General features: G+C 51.8%; 1 protein-coding gene across 1 annotated transcript in view; it reads right to left on the reverse strand.

Moving 5' to 3' along the window:
• Positions 1-13,360, reverse strand: part of PRIMA1 (proline rich membrane anchor 1) — a 67,776-nt gene that overhangs the window by 22,138 nt on the left and 32,278 nt on the right. The gene's annotated exons all lie outside the window — the stretch shown is intronic.

The following is a 13,360-nucleotide window of genomic DNA, read 5'->3' on the forward strand; positions in this document are numbered from 1 at the left end:
GCACGCTTGCTCTTTTAGTCACCTCAAACCCACTGCCGTCCAGTCGATTCTGACTCATAGCGACCCTACAGGACAGAGTAGAACTGCCCCATAGGGTTTCCAAAGCTGTTAAGAGCTGAGCTGCTAACCAAAAGGTCAGCAGTTGAAATCCACCAGCTGCTCCTTGGAAACCCTATGGGGCAGTTCTACTCTGTCCTATAGGGTTGCTATGAGTCGGAATCGACTCCACAGCAACGGTTTTAATCTTTATGGAAGCAGACTGCCACATCTTTCTCCCACGGAGGGGCTGGTGGGTTCGAACTGTCAACTTTTCGTTTAGCAGCCGAGTGCTTAAGTATCGTGGCGTCAGGGCTCCATCCATATGTACAGGGGTTAGGATTCCAACACATATTTTGGGGGGATACAATTCAATCCATAACACCATCCTTTTTCCTGTCCTTTCTTTGCCTTGGTGTCCCCCCGGCCTTGCTCCTTTCGGGCTGCCAGACACAAACCCACCGTCCACGCAGTAAGGAGGGAGTGAGTGGAGGCAGGACCACCTTCCCCCAGCTCCACCTCCACACAGAGCCCCATTGTCTCCCACAGACAAGGGACTGGTTCTCATGCCAGCCGCTGTGCGTTCCAGGGCACAGGCGCCAATGGGGAGGTCCGTGCCAGGGCATCCACCCTCCCATGTGGGCCGAGGGAGCCCCAGGAGGGCCAGCCTGGGTTGGGGTGACTCACTCATTTCTTACCCCGAAGGTGCCAGAGTATGTGGGCTGGATTTTAAAACCACAAATACAAAATCAGAACCTGTTATTTTGTGCAAACCTCCGAAATAAATCACCATTTCTAGAGAGAAGTAAGGTCTCGTTTGGAGTTGCTGCAGTTGAAAGCATCGCTCATCTGCTCTCAGCTTGGGGACCCTCCCACCCGGTCTGACATGGGGCTCCGGCTCAGGCTTCTGAGTCCAGTGCCTTCCCAGATTCCTTCCCCACGCCAGTGACTCCCCCAGCAGGAGGCCCCTGGCTGCACAGTAGTCACAGGCCAAAGGCGTGAGCCCCCTGTGCATGCACGCTTGGCAGAAAGACGAGGGCAGGTGTAGTCCTGGGGGTGCCTCAGTAACCCACGTTTTCCAGAAACAAGGGGCACACCCTCCTCCACTCTGCAGGGGGGAAGCTGGTGCAAATGTTATGGCGTAAATGGGTGTGGGTGCAGGCCTCCAGCTCTGGGGAGGGGGTGCCATGCCAGGGGAGTGCTGAAGCACTTGGCCTGTTTGGGGTGACCTGTCTCTTGCCCGCCACCCCTCCTGCAGTCCTGTGGGAGTCTCACACGGCCTCCCAAACCCCGTCCGGGGGTCCCTGCCTGCTTCGTCAGGGGGGCTGTGGGGGGCAGCTGAGGCCGAGGAAGGGGCCTTGGCCAGCATTAGCTGCTTTCATCCCCTGCCAATGGAAACCGCTGCTCCATGCAAGTCCATGAAGCCTTGGCCGGCGTCTGGCACGTCACCAGGACTCTCAGGGGTCCAGAGGTGCCCAGCAGCAAGGGCTGGCCAGCATGGCCACCTTGCTGGACACAGGAGAACTGGCCCAGCTCATTCCACGGTCCCACCCTTATCCCCAAACTGTGTTCTTGCCCTCAGTCTCAACTCACCCTCACCCCCAGCCCGGGGGCCCACTGCGATGGAAGCATCCAGCAGTGAGCTAAGCCTTGTGCCCCACCCTCCTCAACACCCACCCTTTTCCCAGTCTTCCTCCGGTGGGGCAGTGCCCTCCTCCCAGGGCCCAGACCCCACCAGTCAGCATTCCCTCTGCCCTCCCCGAGCCCTGCAGCAAGGCCATCAGCTGCCAAACCTGGGGCTGCTCCCTGGGACCCCCTCCACCTGCCCTTCCTCTTGTCTCGCTCCTCTCCCTGCCTCTAGGCCTTCCTGTTCTTGCTGGGTTACCCTGGTCGCCTCTCCACACGCTGGTCCCTCCTCCCTGGGCACCCCCACTTCAGCACAGTTGTCCCCGTTGGTTTTGGGTCAGAAGGACTTGAAGTTAAAATCCAGATTCTGACCTTGGGCAAATCATTTAATCTCTGCGATCTAATCTGTTTGTTCCATTATAAATTGGAGAAGCAACAGTACCTCTTCCCTAGGGCTGGGGAAAGCATTAAGTGAAGGGCACAGTCAGAGAGCTTACAGCAGACACCCTGGGTTCCCCACCACATCCTTTCCCTGCTCCCTAGAAGAGCCCCGATTTTCCTCCTGTGTCCCCACATTCTCCACAGGGCCCCAGCTTTGGGGAGGCTGGTGGGCCTAAGCAGTGGGTTCTCCAGGCCCTCTCTGCTAACTGGTTTAGGGTGGGCACGTGATCTAGCTCTGGCCTATGACAGAGGAAAAGTCTGCTGGGACTTCTAGAATGGTCTCCTTGCTGTTACACGCAGGAAGAAGCAGTTCTGTCCTCCTGGACACTGCTGTGTCCTTCTTCACCCCAAAACAGAGCATCTTAAGGGGGCTGAGGCTGCTGGGATGTGGGGTGGGTGGATGGCAATGTGAAGTAGGGTGGTTCAGGTATGTCTCAACAGAGTGACATCTGAGCAAAGACTGGAAGGAGGTGAGGAACCCATCGTGCAGACATGTGGGGGAAGGGTGTTCGGATGGAAGGGAAAGCTACAGCGAAGGCCTGAGCTGGGTGGGGCTGGACCTGCTGTTTGAGGAACAGCAAGGAGGCCTGTGTGGCAGAGATGAACAGGAAGCGGGGCAGAAGGAGAGATCGTGTAGGGCTCAGAGGCCGTGAGGAGGCCATGGAAAGGGCTTTGGCTTTCGCACTGAGAAACCAGGTACCACTGGAGGGTCTTGAGAGAGGGGTGGTGTGATCGAGCATACTGTATGTGTGTGGTGGGGGTGGGGGAAGCGTGGGGGAGACCTACTGGGAGGCCAGTAATTCAGGAAGAGATGACAGTGGCTCCGACAGCGGTGTCAGCGGCAGAGGCGGTGAGAAGAGGCCAGAGTCTGGATAAGTGTTGAAGGTAGAGCCAGTGGCATTTGCCAAAAGACTGGATGTGGGAGTGAGAGTTAGAGAAGAGTTAAGGATGCCCCTGAGGACTCTGGGCTGAGCAAGTGGAAGAGAGGGCAGGCGTGGGGAATCAGGAGGCAAGTTTCAAAGGCCTGTTACATATCAGAGGAAATGGTGAGCCTGCAGCTGGAGCTAGATGGTGAGTTCTGAAGAGAGGCCTGGGCTGGAGCATCTATCTGAGAGCTGTCAGCACCCAGTCCCAACACTGGATGAGATCACCAAGGCAGGGCATAGACAGGAGACAGTCAAGGCCCGAGCCCCGGGCATCTGCACAGACACAGGCCCAGGAGCCGGCAGGAGCCAGAGAGACCAGCGAGGGAGGGGGCCCAAGGCCACACAGAGGCCCTCGGCCAAGTCAAGAAAAGACCTCAAGGAGAAGGGAGATCAACTGAGTCCAACGTAGCTGACGGCTCCACTATGATGAGGGCTGAGAACCGTCCACTGGGTGGAGTGACACGGCGGGTGGGGGCAAGACGGTGAGGGAGGGGGGCAAGACGGCAATGGAGGGGGGCAAGATGGAGAGGCGGGGCAAGATAGTGGGGGGAGTAACACAGTGTCACCGGGACCATCACAAAAGCGATTTTGGGGGAGTAGTGGGAGGAAGCGGGATTGGAGGCAGTTTAAGAGAGAGAGCGGGGAGAGGAAATGGAAGCAGCCAGTAGACACGACTTGTTGGCAGTTTTGTTGCAAAGGTGGGGGGAGCGCAGCAACATGGAACCGAGCTGGCTGGAGAAGGGACAAGTGAAGGTATTTTAAGATGAGAGAAATAGAGAGTGTGTGTGAGTCAATGGGGTGACCCAGGAGAGGTGAGAAGAGAGACTGGAGTGAGGCCCCTGGGCAAGGCCAGAGGGAGGGACCTAGAGGACAGGTCTTTAGATGGCGCCCCTGAGCGGCATAGTGGAGGCATGAGGGAGAGCCTGTGGGTAAAGACGCTGGAGGGGGCAGAAGAGGAGGGTGTCATTGCCTCAGTGACAAGGAAGCCAGGCCAGCAGCTGAGGGAGGATGGGGGGACGGGTGTTTGAGGGGAGGGGAGAGGGAGAGAACCAGCCGTCTAGGAGGGTAGGTGAGTGAATGGACGGGGGAGGAGGAGGATAAAGGGCCCTGTGAGCTCAAGTGAGTCCAGCCGCTCAGGTGGGCCATTTTGTTCCAGCCGCTTCAGCTGCCCAGGGGGCAGATGTGGGCAGGTGTGGGCAGGAGTGGGCAGGTGAAGGCAGGTGTGGGCAGGAGTGGGCAGGTGTGGCCAGGTGTGGGCGGGTGTGGGCAGGTGTAAGCTGAGGCTGGCCTTGCCCAGCACCTACAATGAAGTGAATGCAGGGAGAGGGAGACAAGGGTGTGCACCGGGAGTGGGGATAACGCTTGAGTACAGAATGTAACCTCGTTCGCACCCCTGTTTTACAGATGAGGAAACTGAGGCACACAGAAAGGTGAAGTAAAGGTGCCCAACTCTTCAGGAGTGGCGCTGGGACTCAACCCCAGGTAGTCTGGCTCCGGGGCCAACCTGTAACCGTGATACAGACGGAAACGAGAAGCCAGCAGATCGCCGCCCAACTACAAGCCGCCGGAAGAAGCAGTTTGAGGAAACCAGTACAGGATGGAATGAGAGGGAAAAACACTGTATATGGAAGTCGGCTTCCGCAGCCCCTCTAGGCTCCGGGGAGGCTCCTCTGAGGAGGTGACACTTAAGCTGAGCTCTATAGGATGGGGGGACACCCTGTGAAAATGTCCTATTGGGGCTGGCCTTGGCTGCGAGGGAAGGGATGGGGACACGGGCACCTGCAGCCTCTCTCTGCTCCCCTCGCTAGTGACCAGGCCTCCCCCGAAGCCCTGGGTGAGGGGCTCTGGGCCCTTCCATCAGTGACTTCCAGCCACACTGCAGGGGACACTGGCTCCTGACTGAGTCATTTCTCCAGGCGTTCCGGGCTCGGAGCCCAGCGTGGTGGCGGTGTGGCTGCTTATCATCAAGGACACCGTTCTCAGGCATTCCTGAGGGGGCATTTTAAAAAATCAATACATTATTAATAACTGTCTCCATCATTCTTGTGCCTAATGAGGAAAGGGAAATTATGAATCGGGCTCATGACTTTATGGCGGGGCAGCCCCGGCTTTTCCCAATCTGGGTGGAGAACAGCAGGTTGCTGCCTGGTGTCATTAACCAGGCTTCTGGTGGCGAGGGCAGAACACATAGCCCCTTGTTCTGCACCCAAACAGCCCTCTTTGTTAGGCTCCTTCACACGAGGGCTCATCACCCCACAGAATCGACTCTCTTGAGTGGTCACAACCCACCCTTTCTGTTCCTCACCCTTCTTGCCCTGCCGAGACGTGTCAGGCCTTTCGTCACCACCCAGGGCTGCGGACGCAGTGTCCGTCTGCGCTGTCAAGAAGTGATGTGATGGTGCCATGTCTGCAAAGCTCTGGGCGACCCCTGAGTCCACACTCGCTGACCTGACACCGCATCATTCAACTGCCAGTCTATCCACTCACTCAACACACATCTACAGCACCTCCTATGTGTCAGGCGCTGTGCTATGTACGGGGGATATGATGGCTGGCAAAACAGGCAGGGACCCTGCCATCATGACAGTTACAGTCTACTGGGGAATGGACAGTAATCAAAATACTACCAAGTACAGGCATCCTTGTCAGCCTACCTCAATGAGACACTTAACCGTGCACGCGTCTTAGATACAAACAACAGGCAACTATAAAAAAAAAAAAACACAAAACAATGTCACATAGAAACCTGCAATGTGAATGTTTCCAGCAGCTCTGCTCATAACTGCCAGAACTTGGAAGCAACCAAGATGCCCTTTGATAGGTGAATGGATAATCAGACTGGGGTACGTCCAAACAACGGAGTATTATGCAGTGGCAGAAAGAAACGCGCTATCAGCCACAAAAAGACATGGCGGAACCTTAAATGCACACTGCTAAGGGAAAGAAGCCAGTCTGCAAAGGCCACATGTTGTAGGATCCCAACTAGAAGACGTTCTGGAAAAGGAAAAACTCTACAGACATTGAAATGATTAGTGGTTGCCAGGGACTCAGGGGGAGGGAGGAGGCATGAAGAACTGGGCGTTTTTAGGGCAGTGAAACTAATCTCTATGGTGCTGTAGTGGTGGACACAGGACATGCATTTGTGAAGACCCACAGGGCGGTGCAACACAAAGAGCGAACCCTAATGTCAACCATGGACTATGTTGTCGCTGTTGTTGCTGGGTGTCGTCGAGTCGGTTTTGGCTCATAGCGACCCTATGAACAACAGAACAAAATACTGCCTGGTCCTGCGCCATCCTCATGATTGTTGTTATACTTGAGCCCATAGTTGCAGCCACTGTGTCAATCCATGTCGTCGAGGGTCTTCCTCTTTTTTGCTGACCCTCTACTTTACCAAGCATGATATCCTTCTCCAGGGACTGGTCCCTCCTGATAACATGTCCAAAGTACGTGAGATATAGTCTCGCCATCCTCGCTTCTAAGGAGCATTCTGGCTGTACTTCTTCCAAGACAGATTTGTTCATACTTCTGGCAGCCCATGGGATATTCAATAGTCTTTGCCAACACCATAATTCAAGCGTGTCTATTCTTCTTCGGTCTTCCTTACTCATTGCTCAGCTTTTGCACGCATATGAGGCAATTGAAAACATCATGGCTTGGGTCCCGCACACCATAGTCTTTAAAGAGACATCTTTGCTTTTTAAGTCTTTAAAGAGGTCTTTTGCAGCAGATTTGTCCGTTGTAATGCGCCATTTAATTTCTTGACTGCTGCTTCCATGGGTGTTGAATGTGCATCTAAGTAAAATGAAATCCTTGACAACATCAATGTTCTCTCTGTTTATAATGATGTTGCTTATTGGTCCAGTTGTGAGGATTTTTGTTTTCTTTGTGTTGAGGTGTAATCCATACTAAAGGCTGTAGTCTTTGATCTTCGTCAGTAAGTGCTTCAAGTCCTCTTTACTTTCAGCAAGCAAGGTCGTGTCATCTACATATTGCAGGTTGTTAATGTGTCTTCCTCCAATCTTTGTGCCACATTCTTCTTCACATAAGAAAGCGTCTCAGATTATTTGCTCAGCATAAAGATTGAATAAGTATGGTGAAAGGACACAGCCCAGATGCTCACCTTTTCTGATTTTAAACCACACAATATCCCCTTGTTCTGTTTGAACGACTGCCTCTTGGTCTATGTACAGGTTCCTCATGAGCACAATTAAGTGTTCTGGAATTCCCATTCTTTGAAATGTTATCCGTAATTTGTTATAATCCACAGAGTTGAATGCCTTTGCATAGCCAATGAAACACAAGTAAACATCTTTCTAGTATTCTCTTCTTTCAGCCAGGATCCATCTGACATCAGCAATGATATCCCTTGTTCCATGTCCTCTTCTGAATACGGCTTGAATTTCTGGAATTTCCCTGTTGAGGTACTGCTGCAACAGCTTTTGAATGATCTTCAGCAAAATTTTACTTGTGTGTGATATTAATGATATTGTTCAATAATTTTTGCATTTGGTTGGATCACCTTTCTTGGGAACAGGCATAAATATGGATCTCTTCCAGTCGGTTGGCCAGGTAGCTGTCTTCCAAATTTCTTGGCATAGATGAGTGAGCACTTCCAGCGCTGCATCCTTTGTTGAAACATCTCAATTGGTATTCCATCAATTCCTGGAGCCTTGTTTTTCTCCAATGTCTTCAGTGCAGCTTGGACTTCTTCCTTCACTACCATCGGTTCTTGATCATACGTTACCTCCTGAAATGATTGAATGTTGACCAATTCTTTGTGGTACAGTGACTCTGTGTATTCCTTCCATCTTCTTTGGATGCTTCCTGTGCCGTTCAGTATTTTGCCCAAAGAATTTTTGAAAAATTCAAAAACCATGGACTATAGTTAATAATAATGTAACAATATTGGTTCAACAATTGGAATAAATGTACCACACCAATGTAAGGTGTTAGTAATAGGAGAAACTGTGTAGGGGAGAGTGGATATCTGGGGACTTTCTGTGCAATTTTCCTGTAAACCTAAAACTGCTCTAAAAAATAAAGTGTGTTAATAAAACAACAAAACATACACACACACACACACACACACACAAATCCCAAAAATAATGCTCCGGACAGGGGGAGCCGGCGTGAGTTTACTAGACAAGAATGTGTTCCTTTTTGTTTGTGAGAGGTCATGGCCTTGGGCAGGAAGACGCTGCTGATGGTGAATATTAACCCTCCGGCAGAGCCTAGCACCTAGGTGATGCTCAGTAAACCTTGGAGGCTTTCCCCCTGTCAACAGGGCACATAATCGCTAATGGAGGCCTCAAGAATGCCCTCTCGGGTGGAATTTGCTCTGTCTAAGCAGCTGTGATCATTTTGCAGAGGGGTTCAGGGCCAACTGGGGCCAGTGGTTGGCAAACTACAGCCCATGGGGCAACTCTGGCCCATTGCCTATTTTTATAAAGCTTTGTTGGACCATAGCCATGCCCATTTGTTATATATTACATGGCTGCTTTAATGGTACATCAGCAGAGATGAGTGGTTGTGACAGAGACTGTATGGCCCGCAAAGCCTAAAATGTTTACTATCTGGTCTCTTACAGAGAAAGTGTGTCAACTTTGTTAAATGTCTTAACTTTGTTGATGTTAGCTGCCATCGAACTAGCCACTAAGTCATGGCAACCCGACCCACAATGGACTGAAATGCTGTCGAGTCCTGCACTATTCCCATGATTGGTTACGGATTGGACCATTGTGATCCATGGGCTTTTCATTGGCTGATTTTCAGAAATAGATCAGCAGGCCTTTCTTCTTAGTCTGTCTTAGTCTGGAAGCTCTGCTGAAAACTGTTCAGCTTCCCAGCGACACAGAAGCCTCTGGGTGGTGGCTGTGCATGAGGCGCACTGGCCTGGAGTTGAACCTGGGTCTCCCACATGGAAGGCGAGAATTCTACCGCTGCACCATCATGTCCCTTAACTTAAAAACCAAACCAAACCCATTGCCGTTGAGTTGATTCTGACTCATAGTGACCCTTAACTTGGGGACTCTTAACCTGAGATTAGTAGGCAAGCTTAGCAGACTTGTGTAAGAGCGTTTTGAAATTATACTCCAAATTGGTATTTTACAAACAAACATTCCACTCCTTTCGTTTTATTCTCAGAAAGGCACTTTACTCCAAATGTTAACCGGTGCTCTGGTGGGAGGTCTCTAGCCACGTGGCGTGGGGCTCGGTCCTGACTGGATGTTCTGATGGTGACAGTGTGGTGGGACAGGCCCGAGCTGGATCCTGGCTTGGTCACATCTGCTAAGTGACCCTAGACAGAGCACTCAGTTTTACAAGCCTTGCTTTCTCGTCAGCCGACAGGGTGACAACTCCCCTTGCAGGTTGGTGGGGAGGCTCAACTGAGGTGACATGTCCAGTATTGTCCTGGTGCCCAGCGTGCAGGGGGTGATCAATAAAGGGTGGGGTGACCTTGACGACAGGTCCAGGGACATAGCTAGAACCCAAGTAGAGACAATAAGATTTGGGCAGATTTAGGGTTGACGTCAGCAAGAACCGCCTACAGTCCGTAACTGCCCAACAGTGGAACCGGCCGATTCCTTGGGCCATGACACCCCGCCACCTTGATGAGCAAGCTAGGTGCCAGGGCTCTTCCTGGCTCCCAATCTGGTGAAAGGCAATACCCTCAGCTTGGCAGCAGGGTAGGCAGCTAGGTTCCATTCCTCCTTGGCGTTTTAAGAATACAAGAGAGTTGTTGCCCTGCTCCCTCCCCACCCCCGCTGTCCCCTCTGGGTATCTCTTGGAGTCTTTCTGTTTGTTTGGTCTTAGGATAGGACCACTGCCGCCCACCTGCTGGCTGAGTGCGGGGGACCCTGCTTTGGATGCAGAAAGGTGTCGACCAAAATGGCTCGTCTGACTTCCGTGCACCTGCAGCAGCTCTGCACCAGGCAGAGAATGGGGGGACGTACTCCCATGCCCCCAGAGTCCTCGACCTGTGACTGACCCATGCCGAGTGTGAACGTGCAGCCCCTGCTGCTGGACAGGACAATTCTGAGGCACCGCTAACCCTCCAGCGTCCTCTGAGGGCCAGACGAGACTACTTGGCCTGAGTGCCCTCTCCCTTGGCTTCCTTCCTCCCTCCCTCCCCCCATCCCACCTCCCCGTTGCCATACCAAAGTCTCCCCGGGAACACTTTTTAAAAGATTCTTGCCTGTACACCGATGTTCATTGCAGCGTTTTTCACAATAGTCAGAAATGGAAACTAAAATGTCCATCAATGGCTGAACCGATAAACAAAGAGTGGTACATACACCCAATGGGATATTGCCCAACCACGAAGAGAAATAAGTCCTGGTGCACGTCACAACATGGATGAACCTGGAAAACACCCTGCTGAGCTAAATACATCAGTCCCAAAAGGACAGATACTGTATGATCTCACCTACATGAAATAAATATACAGAAACCACAGATTGTTCGTGGTTACCAGGAATGGGAGGGAGGGGGAAGAGGGGTGTTTTTGCTTAGGGTTTATGTTAATGGTGGTGGAGTGATCTGGAACAGGATAGCAAGAACGGGTGCATAACTTGAAGAAAGTAATCAATGTCACTGAATTAAACATGAAGAAATTGTTGAATTGTCGGATGTTTTGTTGTGTATATTTTCACCACAATAAAAAACATTTTTAAAACAAAAACCAATACCCAATGGGGAAGGGGGAGCTTCTTGTCTCAGAGTCTGCTCCAGGGGAGACTCAGACACGGGCTCACTGAGACGCTGAGGGGTACCGACCCGCCTTCTAAAGCATCAAACAGAAATATTTTCTATCCCAAAGAGATTCACATGAGCTTTCTCCGTTCCTGATGATTCCTTCCTTTGCTAGTTCCCTGGACAGACCCTAAGTCCTGTTTAAAAGGTCTCTGTTTGGGTTAAGCTGAGGATGATTTTTCCCAAGTGGGGGCCACAAAGGTCTGGGGACATGGCTGAGAAAGACCACTGCAGCTCAGTGGGTATTTGTTAAAAAAGAAAAAAAATCTGAAATGTCTGTGGCTTTGGGAGAAAATCGTAGTATTAAATAGGGGGACAAAAAACCCCACACTGCTGATACAAAGCTGTCCTGTCCAGTCCTGAAGAAAACCAGCTGCCGTCGAGTCGACGCCACCTCCTGGGGACTCCGTGAGGGTCAGAGTAGAACCGCGCGCCATAGAGTTTTCAGTGGCTGACTTTTTGGAAGTAGATTGCCAGGCCTTTCTTCTGAGGTGCCTCTAAGTGGATTTGAACCTCCAACCTTTCAGTCGGCAGCCAAGTGGATAACCGTTCGCACCACCCAGGGACCCCAATACAGTAGCCACAATCGCATATGGCCACATAAATTTAAATCATTTAATTAAAATGAAATAAAATTTAAAATTCATTTCCTCATCACACTAGCCACATGTGGCCAATGGCTACCATGCAGGACAGTGCAGATAAGGAACATTTCCATCATCACAGAAAGTTCTATTGGACAGTGCTGGCCCCAAGTGAGGGGAGGCGGGACGTTCTGCTTCCCTTTCAAAAACGGCAGGCAAAGGTGGTTTTCTTACAGCACTGAGAGAGCCACACGTGTCCCAACAGGACTAATTTCAAAGCACTTTTTTTTTTTTAGATTCTTTTATTTGATTCTCATACATGCCTGCCCCTGGAATAGACAAGGCAGGAATTACTGTTCCCATTTTACAGATAAGGAAACTGTGGGTCCTAAGGGCCAAAGAGGCAAAGTCACAGAGCTGCTTGTAACGTGACAGAGTCAGGGCTGAAACCTGGGGCGTCTGAGCTGTAAGGCTTCTGATGTGCTGAGAGTACTGGCCTGCCTCTGGCATGATCTAAGGCAATGGGAACAGCAGCGGCGAGGGCCCTCCTCCCAACAGTTCAACTGTCTGCTGAGCAAGCAGTACGTGTGCCAGGGCTAGTCTAACACCCACGCTCGGCATGCACGCCCCCTCTCTCTTTCACTAGCCACAAGGCTTGGTGAGCAGAGCACCTGTGATCTCAAAGACTGGCCACTGTGTTTGCGACCACAGCAAAGCAGAGGGCTGCCCGTGGCCTCGCCCTCTATGACGGGCAGTTGTGCCACTGCAGTGGAACAGGCCCGGGCCAGGCCCACGAGGACCCTGCCACCACAGCACCCACGATGACCCTGTGTCTGAAGGACAGGCTGGCTGAGACCAGGCAGAAGATGTCGACTTGGCAAACAGCTCCTATCCTAGGAATTTCATTCTCCTTCTGGACAAGGAGCTCATTCTAAAGCTCCGTGTCACACAACCTGGCTCACGAATCCCTTGAACTTTGGATCTCACTTGTTCTCTTTGGACCTCAAGCTCCACCCTCCAAACAAGAATGGTGGCCTTGGGCTAGAGCACGTTCCTCAGCCTCGGCACTGCTGGCATTGGGCTGGATAATTCTATGATGGGGGTAGAGAGGGGCTGTCCTGTGCATTGTAGGATATTTAGCAGCATCCCTGGCCTCTATCCATTAGATGCCAGTGGCACCCCCTTCCCAATTGTTTACAACCACAAATGTCTCCAGACTTTGGCAGATGTCCCCTGGGGAACAAGATCACCCTGGTTGAGAACCATGAGGCTGGAAGGCCTCCAGGGGTCTTTCCTGGCTCCCACGTTTGTTCCAGACACAGATGGCCTTCAACACAGGCATGGCCAGCCATCCAACAATGTGGTGCAATGAACTCAGCCTCTTGAACCCACTGCACCAATCACAGCCAATCAAAGGAATTAAACTTGATGGCCTTCCAGCTGGAACCTTCTAACATTCCAAGCCAATTGTCTTCAGGATGACCCCCAGCTACTCAGAGGCTGCACAGCAGAACTCTTCGTAACGGTCCAAGAAAAGGGTGAGGCATTATTTTCCAAGGCATCCGTAATTCTCTCTGCCAAGGCAGCAGACAATGGGCCTTTGCCACCCACAGTCTAGTTCATTCTAAATCGGAGAACAAGGACCCCATTCACTCTGCAGAGGGGCAGGGGGCAGGCCAACGTCTCTTCCAGGAACTGGTGGCCGCTGGCCGTCCCCGATTGCTGGCTAGGATGACACGGAAACTTGGGATCTGGGAACAGGCAGCTCTCAGATTGCATTGTTTCTCTTGGGTGGAAGAAGGGTGCTCAAACCAACGTATGTTCCGTCCTGACCTGCCTGGCAGATCTTCGTCATCTGTCCCCGCCGTGGCCTTTTCCAGGCAGAAGGCCCCCAAAGAGGGCTTCTTCTCAAAGGCCATTGGAGACCAGCCCTTGCCTAATGAGAGCGATGATGCCGCCCTCCTTCCAGACGGGACTCCCTGATAAATGGAA

This window comes from Trichechus manatus, unplaced genomic scaffold (genome assembly GCF_000243295.1).
Source record: "Trichechus manatus latirostris isolate Lorelei unplaced genomic scaffold, TriManLat1.0 scaffold00045, whole genome shotgun sequence".
Lineage (NCBI taxonomy): Eukaryota > Metazoa > Chordata > Mammalia > Sirenia > Trichechidae > Trichechus > Trichechus manatus.